The following is a 13,641-nucleotide window of genomic DNA, read 5'->3' as shown; positions in this document are numbered from 1 at the left end:
ATCCCACAGCAACACCACCAGCATATATTTCCATCCCACCACGACACCACCAGCAGATATTTCTATCCCACAGCAACACCACTAGACATATCTCCATCCCACAGAAACAACACCTGACATATATCTCCATCCCACAGAAACACCACCATCCAGATTTCATCTTCCAACAGCACCACCACCAGTAATATATCTCCATCCGATAGCAACACCAAGAGGCATATATCTCCATCCCACAGCAACACCACCAGCAACATCTCTCTCCCTCTACAACCCTACCAACTACACCCCAGTCCAACAACAACACCAGTTGCCACGTCAAACACTTTCACAAATACTCCACCAGGCTGTATCTCCTCTCCAGCAACACCACCGGACACATCCCTCGTCCCAAAACTATACCGGCAGCCACATACCGACAACAACAAGATCACGAGCCTCGTCACTTACTCTCACAGCAACAACCCTCCCTGCCCTCCCCCCCCCCCCACCCACCCCACAGTGGGCCGCACCCTAGTATGAGCAATACTGCTGCAACATCGTGACTGGCACTCTAGCCGCCAGTTCTTCCTCAACGTCCTTGATATTTCCCAAGACTGTTAGCTGTCACGTGCCAAGATTTACATTGACACATGAATTATGTCCTTAGCATGCATATTTGTATATCTGTGTGTGTCAGAATGTGTTCCAGACGCCTCTCTTTTATACGGCATACAACATACTTATACATCGACAGACGACATACTTTTTAGAGTATATAGAGACTAATATGCGCCGTGCAGAAGTGCACACGGAGACACGTACAGTAAATGTGGTGCATGAGGAAGGAATGCATTAATTATCAGTTGGTGAAGAGCCCTGGCTGAGAGTGGACGCACGCGCAGTTGTCGAACTTGTGGTTGCACTTTACAAGGTAAAATTGACTTAGTAGGGATTACTGGAGTGCGTGAAAGACTTGTGATGCTGTCTACGAGACTAGCTTTAATCTCAAAGGGAAATTGGTGTGACTATTGGCGATCAACAGGCAATATAAAACATAGTTTTGAGTTTCATGAGAACCTTGGTTCTCTAGAGTCGGATTCGCTAGACTCACAGTCGTGAATTTCGGGTTCGTATCTCGTGCGGGAGAGACACGGTTATCTTGAGGTTAACTTGAGATGATTTCGGGGCTTTAGTGTCCCCGCGGCCCGGTCCTCGACCAGGCCTCCACCCCCAGGAAGCAGCCCGTGACAGCTGACTAACACCCAGGTACCTATTTTACTGCTAGGTAACAGGGGCATAGGGTGAAAGAAACTCTGCTCAATGTTTCTCGCCGGCGCCTGGGATCGATCCCAGGACCACAGGATCACAAGTCCAGCGTGCTGTCCGCTCGGCCGATCGGCTCCCGGTCCGGAGCCGGTCGGCCGGTTGGGCACATTTCCTATCACTTAATGATCCTGTTGACATAACAGTAAATATGTACCTAAGAGTTTGGCAGGTTGTTGCGGGGGTTGCATACTATGATGGGTCAGTCATTTGACCTTGGGTGGGATCTAGAAATGTTTGACATGTTTATATACCCTGGCTACCTCTCCCCGACACAATGAATTATTAGTTTTATGGACTAACGGCTAAAAGTCAAGGAATAATGGTTTATTTGTCCTCTTTCAAATTACGTCTGAATTTGGCCGTTTGCCTGTATGACCGAAAATGGACATAATATGAAAATGAAAAACAATTGAAAATAATTGTTGGATTTTTTTTTCCAAAACAGCATGGTAAGGGTCCTGTGGTAGGTTAGGAGGGCAGGAAGTTCTCTTAAGGTTTCGAAACGTCATGAAAACCGCTAATTGAATGTTTCCTCTCCTAACCTAACCAAGTAAACCGGAGAACTCAAAACAGAAAACGGGACAGTACATCACTTTCATGAGCCGATTTCATTTCAAATTACGTCAATTTTTGGCAAAGCGTGCATACGAGGGAAAGGCGACTTAATTTTAAGAGGACGGGTTGGATAATCAATACTAAATGATGAGACCAATAACTGAGGGAAGGAGTGATTGAGTGAGAGTGGGTGCTTGGTGTGTGGCAGAGAAGGGCTTACTGGGTGAAAGTCAAATATTAAATTGTTGTATATGAACGTAAAGTTCCTGTGTGTGTCAGAGGTGACATTCAGGGACGAAGTAGGTTAAATAAAGGATGAAGGACGTCAGTTATACGTGAGTCCCTATCCTCTTGCCCAGTCCCTTACCCTAGCCTATTCTTCAATTACTTCCCAATCCCTACACCGCCCCCCTTCCCCTGCCCCTTCAGCAACCTCTTCCCCAACACCTTACACCACACCTTCCCCCCACCCCTTGAAAATTCCCATTTCTCCTTTCACCAAGCCACTTCACATGGCCCTGTCACCCATCCCCTTCCCATTGCCACTGTCACCCCACCCCCCGCCCATTCCCCTAGCTCTTCCCCCCCCCCTTCCCTCCGCCCTTTCCCTCTGCACCTTTCCCCTCCCCTCACCATAGCCCTTAACCCCCAACTCTACCACAACGATTCCCTCTCCCCTTCCACAACCCCTTTCTTTAGCCCCTTTCCCCGTCCCTTTCCCTTGCCATTCACCCCACGACTTTTCCGCAGCCCCTTTCCCCGCAGTTTCAGTAGCCTATTCCCCAGACTCTTCTCAGTGCCCCTTCCACCCTCGCTCCTTTCCCGTCACATTCCCCCCCCCCCCTACCCCTGTGTGCATGATGTTGTTGGTATTGGTGGTGGGTGGAGGAGATGGTAGTGGTGGCGATGGTGAAGATGGTGGGTGGAGGCAGAAATGGTGGTGATTTGGGGCAGAAATGTTATATAGAGGTGGTGGTGGTTTGAGGTAGAGATTGTAGGGAGGGATATGAGGGAGGTCATGATGGGGGAGTATAGCACAGCTGTATATGGACCACCTTAACACAGCTGTATATGACCACCATAACACAGCTGTATATGCAATACCCATCATAACACAGCTGTATATGACCACCATAACACAGCTGTATATGACCACCATAAAACAGCTGTATATGACCACCAGAACACAGCTGTATATGACCACCATAACACAGCTGTATATGACCACCTTGACACAGCTGTATATGACCACTTTAACACAGCTGTATATGACCACCATAACACAGCTGTATATGACCACCTTAACACAGCTGTATATGACCACCTTAACACAGCTGTATATGACCACCATAACACAGCTGTATATGACCACCTTAACACAGCTGTATATGACCACCATAACACAGCTGTATATGACCACCTTAACACAGCTGTATATGACCAACATAACACAGCTGTATATGACCACCTTAACACAGCTGTATATGACCACTTTAACACAGCTGTATATGACCACTTTAACACAGCTGTATATGACCACCTTAACACAGCTGTATATGACCACCATAACACAGCTGTATATGCAATACCCATCATAACACAGCTGTATATGACCACCATAACACAGCTGTATATGACCACCATAACACAGCTGTATATGACCACCTTAACACAGCTGTATATGACCACTTTAACACAGCTGTATATGACCACCATAACACAGCTGTATATGACCACCTTAACACAGCTGTATATGACCACCATAACACAGCTGTATATGACCACCATAACACAGCTGTATATGACCACCTTAACACAGCTGTATATGACCACTTTAACACAGCTGTATATGACCACCTTAACACAGCTGTATATGACCACTTTAACACAGCTGTATATGACCACCATAACACAGCTGTATATGACCACCATAACACAGCTGTATATGACCACCTTAACACAGCTGTATATGACCACTTTAACACAGCTGTATATGACCACCATAACACAGCTGTATATGACCACCTTAACACAGCTGTATATGACCACCATAACACAGCTGTATATGACCACCATAACACAGCTGTATATGACCACCTTAACACAGCTGTATATGACCACTTTAACACAGCTGTATATGACCACCTTAACACAGCTGTATATGACCACTTTAACACAGCTGTATATGACCACCATAACACAGCTGTATATGACCACCATAACACAGCTGTATATGACCACCTTAACACAGCTGTATATGACCACTTTAACACAGCTGTATATGACCACCATAACACAGCTGTATATGACCTCCATAACACAGCTGTATATGACTACCATAACACAGCTGTATATGACCACTTTAACACAGCTGTATATGACCACTTTAACACAGCTGTATATGACCACCATAACACAGCTGTATATGACCTCCATAACACAGCTGTATATGACTACCATAACACAGCTGTATATGACCACCATAACACAGCTGTATATGACTACCATAACACAGCTCTATATGATAAGAAGGTATTCTGATGCATCTTATTTTTATATTCCAATAAAATGTTAGATTAAATGTTGTGTGTGTGTACTTCATACAACTATGAAACAACACTGGCAATTTATGTTAATAAACTGTCAACATGAAAATATTATTTTGTATATAGGGAAATGCCAAAATTTGCACATTTGTCATGCAACTGTGACACAACATTAACAATGAATATTAATAGATGTTAATGAATAACATATAAATATAATATTTTTACTTGATAAATATATTCGCACTATGTAGGAGAGCATATAGTGTTATATAAGCCAATATTAGTGAAATCACAAAAAAAATTAATCCGATCTCAAAGTAACTAAATGTTTAAAAAATATTTCGTACAGCTATCTCACAAAATTTGTAATTTATATTTCATATGTTCATAAATTTCATATTTGAACATATTTTTTTTTTTAATACAAGGGAGAAAATAGTATTAGAAAATCTATCATTTACCAAATAAAATATGTAAATACATTTACCAATCACGGATTACACTTTGTTCATATGCCTGTTGAACCCAATTTAAAAGTTTTCAGTCGTACAACGCTCTGGAAACATTAGTGAAAGTTGCAACAGAGTTTTGTGTTTGGGGGGTAAACCTGCTCTTTCCCCTTGCCCGTTTCCCCATCCCTTCCTCTGCCTGTTCCCTTATCCTTTTCCCCGTCCTTCCCCTGCCCCTTCCATAACCTCTTACCTTACCCATTTCCTTAGCCCCGTATCCCCACACCTTACCTCGCCACTTCCCCCTTGCTCCTTCTCCTGCCCCTTTCACCTCCCTTCCCATCCCTTACTTGTACCCATTCCCAGCCCCTTCCTCGAACCATTACTGGTCCTCTTCTCCCTGTCCCTTTCCCCCGCCTCTTCTTCCCCTCTCACCCTCACCAAATCCCAGTCCCCCAACACTTTTCCTCCCGGGCGCCGGAGAGAAACAATGGGCAGAGTTTCTTTCACCCTATGCCCCTGGTACCTAGCAGTAAAATAGGTACCTGGGTGTTATTCAGCTGTCACGGGCTGCTTCCTGGGGGTGGAGGCCTGGTCGAGGACCGGGCCGCGGGGTCACTAAAGCCCCGAAATCATCTCAAGATAACCTCAAGATAACCCCTTTTAATCTTTCCACTACCCCTCATCGTGTTACTAACTAAAAAAAATTGTAATTTCTACAGGAGGTGCCATAAATATTTTAAATCATTCATTATCAATAACTAATTTATTTTTCCATATTTATGAGATAAACTCATACTGATTTTGATTGAATTACATTTGCTTCAAACCGGATTGATCCTGCACCTTCGACCATATCTAGTGCTAAAGTGTTTAGATTAAGGGGGTGACCTCTGGTGTGTTCGTCAACATGACGATAAGAACTTGCTTCTCTATCTACGCTTCGTGAAGCACACCAGCGTATGAGCACACTTCCCACAGTTAATGTATTTTACTCCAGTTGTGACTGTAGCAGTAACACACTTTCGTTTAGCAGTAACAGTAACACACTAGAGTGTGCCAGTAGCAGTAACACACTAGCATGTGACAATATCATTAACACACTACCTGGTAACCTTAGCAGTAACATACTTGCTGGTAACAATAGCAGTAACACGCTAGTTGGTGATTGTAGCATTAACACACTAGCATGTGACAGTAGCAGTAACATACTATTAGTTGAGAGTAGCAGTAACACACTAGTGGGTAACAGTAACACACTAGTGGGTAACAGTAACACACTAGTGGGTAACAGTAACACACTAGTGGGTAACAGTAACACACTAGTGGGTAACAGTAACACACTAGTGGGTAACAGTAACACACTAGTGGGTAACAGTAACACACTAGTGGGTAAAAGTAACAAACTAGTGGGTAACAGAAACACACTGGCGGGTGAGGGAAGCAGTAACAACTAGTGAGTGACAGTAGCAGTAACATATTAATAGGTGAGAGTAGCAGTAACATACTTGTGAGTAGCACACTAGCGGTTGACCGTAGCAACAACACACAAGTAGGTGAGAGTAACAGTAACACACTAGTGGGTGACAATAACACTATTGAATGTGACAGTAGCAGTAACGCACTTGCGGGTGTCAGTAGCTGTAAAACTATAGCATGTGACAGTAGCAGTAACATACTATAACATTTGAGAGTATTAGTAACATACAAGTGGGTAACAGTAGCAGTACCTCACTAGTGGTGTGACAGGTAACACTACCGGGTGACAGGAGCAGTAACTCATAATCAGGTGACAGTAGCAGTAACATACTTAGTAGTAGTGAGAGTAACAGTAACCCACTAGCAAGGGACAGTAGCAGGAACTCACTAGCAGGTAATAGTAGCAGTATCGGGTGACATAACAGTAACACACTAGCATGTAATAGTAGCAATGACATACTAGCTGGTGCCCATAGCAGTAACAAACTAGCATGTGACAGTAGCAATAAAATACTACTAGTTGAAAGTAGCCGAGACACGCTTGCACATGACAGTAGCACTAACACCTTAGCGGGTATCAGTAGCAGTAACACATTAGTGGGAGTGAATAACAATAACACTAGCATGTGACAGTAGCAGTAAGATGCTACCGGGTGACAGTAGCAGCAACACACTTCAGGTAAGAATATCAGTATCACACTTGCGGGTGACAGTAGCAGTAACATACTAGTGGGTTTGAGTATCAATATTACACTAGCAAATGACAGTAGCAGTAACATACAGGCAGGTGACATTATCAGTAAAGCACTATAGCGGGTGACAATAGCATTAACACTTTAGTGGGTGACAGTATCAGGAACACACTAGCAGGTGACAGTAGCAGTAACACAATTGCATGTGATAGTAGCAGTAACTTTCTTGTCGGTGACAGTAACAGTACCTCACTACCATGTGACAGTAACAGTAACATACTGCGGTTAACAGTAGCAGTAACACACTACTGGGTTTGATTATCAATAACACACTAGGAAGTAACAGTAGCAGTAACACATTGGCAGTTGACAGTAGCAGTAGCACATTGGCAGTTGACAGAAGCAGTAAGACATTGGCAGTTGACAGAAGCAGTAAGACATTGGCAGTTGACAGAAGCAGTAACCCACTAGCAGGTGACAGAAGCAGTAACACACAAGCGTGTGACAGTAGCAGTAAAAACACTCGTGGGTAACGGTAACATAAACACACTGGCGGGTGACAGTAGCAGAGTAATATTATATCATGTAACAGTGGCAGGAAAACACAATAGCATTTTACAGTATTAGTGTCAAACTAACATACAGTATTAGTAGTATGTTACTAGTAACATACTAGTAACTTACAGTAACATACATAACATACAGTATTAACACCATACATACTATACTAACATACTGAGAGTAGCAATAACATCCCAGTGAGCGTTAGAAGCAATAAAACACTAACAGGTGACATTAGCAGTAAAACACTACTGGGTTACAGTAGCAGTAACACTATAACATGTGACAGTAACAATAACACACTAGTGGGTGACAGTAGCAGTAACACTATAACATGTGACAGTAACAATAACACACTAGTGGGTGACAGTAGCAGTAACACAGTAGTGGGTGACAATAGAAGTATTACTCTAATGGATGATTGTAGCAGAAACTCACAAGCGGGTGACAATAGCAGTAACACACTATCGTGTGACCGTAGCTGTAAAACACTAGCGGTTATTAGTAGCAGTGACACACTGGTGGGTTTAAGTATCAATAACATTAACAAGTGACAGTAGGAGTAACATACTAGCGGGTGACAGTAACAATAACACTATGGCAGGTGACAGTAGCAGTAGCACACTAGCGGGTGAGAGTAAAATAACACACAACCGAGTGACAGCTGCAGTAACTCACTAACGGGCGACAATAGCAGTATCACGCTAACGGGTGACTGTAGCAATAACACACTAGCGGTTAACAGTAGCAGTAACACACTAGCGGTTAACAGTAGCAGTAACACACTGTACAGCGCTTGGGACTCGTAATCCCAGTTTCCGAGTTCGATCCCAGCCGCCGGCAGAAACAGATGGGGCAGAGTTTCTTTCAACCTGAGGCCCTTGTTACCTAGCAATAAATAGAGCCGTTGTTACGGGCTGCTTCCTTTGTGTGTGTGTGTGTGTGTGTGTATTCACCTGGTTTTGATTGCGGGGGGTTGAGTTTTGCTCTTTTCGCACGCCTCTCAAATGAGAACCAACTTTTACTAGCTACTAACTAAAAACAAAATCCCCCTCCCCCCAAAAAAAAAAAAAATCACACAGCTCTGCTGATAAGAAAAGGCTGGAATTTTGAAGAGATGGTTATTCAGAGTTGTGAGGATTTCAGTGACTACAAAACAGGTACCATAGCAATTGGAGGACAGAAAATTATAGTTGTAGTCATGTATAACTCCCACCAAACGACAGAAGACCCTGTGAGATTTTTTTCTACGCCTACCTCCCTTAGGAAGCGGACTACAAGTTTAAAGTCTGCTCACGGCAGTTAAGCATGAGTCCAATAGAAAAAGGAAAAGCGGGAGCAAACCGGCAGGCTTCCACCACCAAGGGTGAAAACCTGTCCACAATAGGCCGCTGGCTCCTCCTAGTTAAACAGGACATTAAAACTAATAAAGGGTAACCGACGGGTTCTCACAATCAAATATTTATATTTGATGTGGCGCTATGAATTGGAATTCGAATTCCCAAGAACAGCCGTCATATCAAGATCACATCAACATTTAATCGTAATATGCAGAAACATGAGTGGAAAAGGATGGTTGAAGGGTTGACATCAAAGACCGTTTTCTATAACATAACAATTTATTAATAACAAGAGACTAACTACTACATTACCGAGTTTACGTTACGTTAATGTCCATCCAGTGGCACGATAACAAACAGCTAAATAGCAACCCTTGCTGTGAGGCTGCATACTGAACTAACCTGAACACAGGTGTGCCCACTGATGACGCAATATTGCAAATCTAAAAAAAAATATCAGACTAAGTTACACCACAGCGAGTGGTTACGTTATTGTCCATCCAGTGGCAATTGCAACACAGCTATTCAACAGCCCCTCGAGAAATGACAGCAGGCTCCATCCTGCTGACACTTCGGGCTGACAAGTGAACTAACTGAACAATGATGCCCACTGAAGACACAAGCATGCAATCAATAGTGTCACGGCTTCCCTGACAGCTCACTCTAATCACAAGCTTAAGGGTCCTCCTTCCAAACAGGAGTGACCCCCGTAACTAGGCGGGTAGTCCAACAGTGACTCCCCCTATCACAACCCAGTGTGAACACTCTTTGCAACTCCCTACAAGAAGTTGCACTGTAAACAGTAAACAAAGTCAGGCAAGGCGGCATTCTGGGACACAGCTCCACAAATCCCTAAATTACTCTACTCTCGTCACCAGACGACAACCAAAAGAAATTGCCTTAATCAATTACTACATTGATTATGTGATTAATTACGTTAATTGACTGATCGCAGCAGTCAGGAACAAAGTACTATGGTAATCACAAACAATTGTCTCACACTAGACAACAACATGATGGTACTCTACGGTAATCATCAACACTTGTTTCTCTCAATACAAGTCATCTCTGTTAACAATAACTCAAACTCTTATATTACATCACACTTGACTCCTAGCAAGTATTCAGTGAGTAATTCTTAATTAAGGTCAAACGGACCACTAATTACATCCCCATTGAGTTACGTTAACTAAGCCTACCCTAACTTCGTAGCTTCTCAACAGTCGGTGTCAAAAATTACTAGTGAGTGTTAATTACCCTAATTAACTCCGAGCAATTAATTAACTGTCACCAGGACCGATAATTAATCATCCATAAATACGTCTCACTCCACACTGCCTAAGCAGGTCTCATCAAACACTGTGAATTCACGGGAAAGGAGTTAATTACCCCTAATTAACATGAGTGCAATTAATCCACTGTCCTCAAACAGGATATGATTAATATAACGATTTATGCTAGCTCCATGACCTCGCTTTACCGAGTCATCTGAGTCCTCAAGACTCCAGATGTTAATTACTCCACTAATTATCATGAGTCACTAATTGCTATACCCCCGAAAGGTAATTAGTCCCGAGCAAATTCCGTTAACACAAATACTGACAGACTCTGACGGATCCTCTCCCACTATGTGAATTCATGATGAGAAGGCTAATTACATAATTAGCTAGAGTGGTCAATTAGTTGTCACACGGACAATTAATTGCACCCAAGAAGTATCTCACTCGAGCTCAACACTGTTCTCCCATAACAGCCCTCACTCACTCAACAAAAAGTGTGCACCCCTTATCCAGTTAATTACCCCTTATCTAATTAACTCACTGGATCCTTAAGTCCTCAACACAACTTAAAGAAACAAAGTAACCCCAGTGTTACATAGGTCACACTACAATGGCATGCAACAACACAAATGCACTGCCCACATACGGTTGCGGCTACTGCAACTCGTTAATTACTGTGCCCACACAATAATGACACACGGTTGTGCAACAACAAGAGTATACCAATATTACTGCCCCCCTTATCTTGCAAAGGACTACTGGGAGCACACTCTTACCTCAGCAAGGCAATTAACCAATCAACTGCCTGCTCTCATTAAGTACTGTGAATAATCCTAGAGGTCCCTTAAACCCTCAACACAGCTCCCAGGGCAATAATATCGTATAAACTGATAACAACACTGCACAACCCTGCAACATAATGATGCCGCCAGCATACCCCACATGCTAATGACATCATTAGGCAATCAGTCAGCAATCACATCTACTGACTCACCACACAACACAGTACATAAAACATGCAAATGAACACATAGAAATGGCATTCACATAATCAATGAAAATTATATCACCAGGTAAATGTATCTCTAACTACACAGACCTCAGGGTACCCACTGACATCCCTGCAACATAATGATTATAATTTTACATGCTGGTACTCCATCGCACTAATCCAGTTTGACCGATTATATAGAATCGACAACTGGATCATTTATATGGTAAATCTCTACACTGACCGGTTACATACTCGAGTCAGTCTACACACTTATATACTTATAATAATTTATCTACAGTGTGATCCCGTGTACAACATCCATCTCCAGGTACCGCCCTACCAGTGATCTGGACGTGCCACTGACAGCTGTCACTCAGCTGCTTCCCTCACTTGTAACACTTTTATGGTACTCACGGCTCCCGGGTATTTTCCACAATCCTTTCCCTGGTCACTACTTCTCTGGCTGTAAACACCTAGCTCACTCCTCGCGCGAGGTGTGGCCCTCGAATGTCCAGGGAAGGTGGCCTAACCACGTGGCCCTAAGGGGTGGCCACGGGTAGCGCATAACGTCATAGCACCCCACCCGGCTCAGCTGGTGCGCGAGAGTGGGGGTGGGGGTTTGGCTGCGCAGGGGACCTGGGTGGGTGGCCTTCCCCCCCCCCGGCTGCTGGCCAAGGTGGGCAGCGCGGGTGACCGCGGGTGCCTGGAGTGGCCTCGCGGGCGGCCTGGGGCGCCTCACCAACATACACACGTGGATGGGAGATCACTTTACACCCCATCCTCAGCATGCTCGCTCGTACACTCGGGTGACAATGGCCGGCGGCGTCACCACTTGGCGGACCCAACACGGTGGAATACCAAGTCCAACAGGGGCCTGTAATGACACCTCACTTACACTGCCCTGATTCCACCAATTGTACATCAACACTAAACAGGTTATTCGAACCACCTGTTACACCATGAGGCTCTGCCAGCTGCCTCATGGGTGCCCACTGTCTCTGAGTCTATTTTACTGGTACTTCCGTACCTCATCGGCCCCAAATTTCACGAAAATTGGGCCTAGACACAACCCGGGATGGCAGGAGTGCCATCCCCGCTGAAATAACAAGGTAACGACAGCGATTAACGGGGGTGGAGGTGGGAGACTCCCACCTCCACCCAGCTACGTCCTCCTCCACCTGCTACCCAGCTCAAACTAACGATTTCGCGGGCTAGGGAAACTCAAAATGCCCATATCTCCCCCCCTACTTTGTCTTGACCAATCAGCAGGAAGCCGGCACACCACCATGGTGCCGCTTCCAATAACAGTTGTTCGCACCAAAATCAGCTCGGAGCAGAGGTGCCTAACCCAATCACAGGCCTCACTCACCCTCAGGCGTCCCGTGACGTCACAAGGAGGGGGAGGCCTAAAGACAGTGGCACAATGTCGCACATAGTGGGGGGGGGCAACGTTCGCCCCACTTTCCCCCCACCTCTAACGGTTTGAGAGTCAAGTACCTCACATACCACTTCACTCTCACCTCTCATCCTATTTCACAGAACAGGAAAATTTCTGTAATTCTCTCTACAGAGCAAACACAGACCTCTAGCCAATCCCAAACGACAGTCCTTAACATAAGCTTTCATTCAACACCCCACAAGTATATGTAAGTTTGAAAGCTTCAGTTTCTAGAGTACCTAGAGCGACTAGCCTAATCTAGAAACTAGGAAAACTAGCTGAGGGAATCTTCATTCCCTCACAGACTCAGACAGAAATATGATAGAAACAATATGGCCACCATTAATATAATAGAGAGAGCAGCTTCTGTCGCTAGCTGGAACAGATCCAAACTACTAATCATGGAAGACTTCAACCACGGGAAGAGAGATTGGAAGAACAGAAACCCACATGAAGGACCAGACACATGGAGAACTAAGCTGCCTGACGTAGCAATAAGAAACTTTCAAAGCCAACACATCAAGGTACCGACAAAAAGGAGAGGAGAGGATGAACCAGCTATTCTTGTTCTGATATTTACCCTAAATGAGTCGGATATAGGGAAAGTTAAGTTGAAAGCGTCCTTGGGAATGAGTGATCACAGTGTATTTATCTTTGAGTATCTGGTAGATATAGGATTTATCTACCCCTAAAAAAGAAACAGGAAACAAAGGGGTGGCGTACCGAAAGGGAAATTATGAGGAGAACAGAACTCAGAACTAAGTCCATAAAAGACATGATGGACTATGTCACCAAAAAGTGTCGGGAGGCAGTAAACAGGTTCATCCCAGGCCGAAAGAAAAAAACTGAGAAGCAAAACAAGAATCCGTGGTTTAATAGGGCATGTATAGAAGCAAAGGAACTGAACAAGAGAGCGTGGAGGAACTTTCGAAATAACAGATGTTACGGACCCGGATCCAGCGTCCGAGCACGGAGCAGTGACAACCGCGCCATCTGTGG

General features: G+C 44.3%; 1 protein-coding gene across 1 annotated transcript in view; it reads left to right on the top strand.

Annotated features, from left to right (window-relative positions):
• The first annotated feature begins 752 nt into the window (after positions 1 to 752).
• LOC123753494 (cytochrome P450 9e2) overlaps positions 753 to 13,641 on the top strand; it is a 73,123-nt gene continuing 60,234 nt past the window's right edge. The window contains exon 1 of the mRNA XM_069325234.1: positions 753 to 910. The gene's annotated coding sequence lies outside the window, so the exon portion shown is untranslated. The remainder of the gene's footprint in view (positions 911 to 13,641) is intronic.

Source organism: Procambarus clarkii, chromosome 16 (genome assembly GCF_040958095.1).
Source record: "Procambarus clarkii isolate CNS0578487 chromosome 16, FALCON_Pclarkii_2.0, whole genome shotgun sequence".
Classification (NCBI taxonomy): Eukaryota; Metazoa; Arthropoda; class Malacostraca; order Decapoda; family Cambaridae; genus Procambarus; species Procambarus clarkii.
Note: the sequence above shows the minus strand (reverse complement) of the source record. Positions and strands in the feature narration are given on the sequence as shown.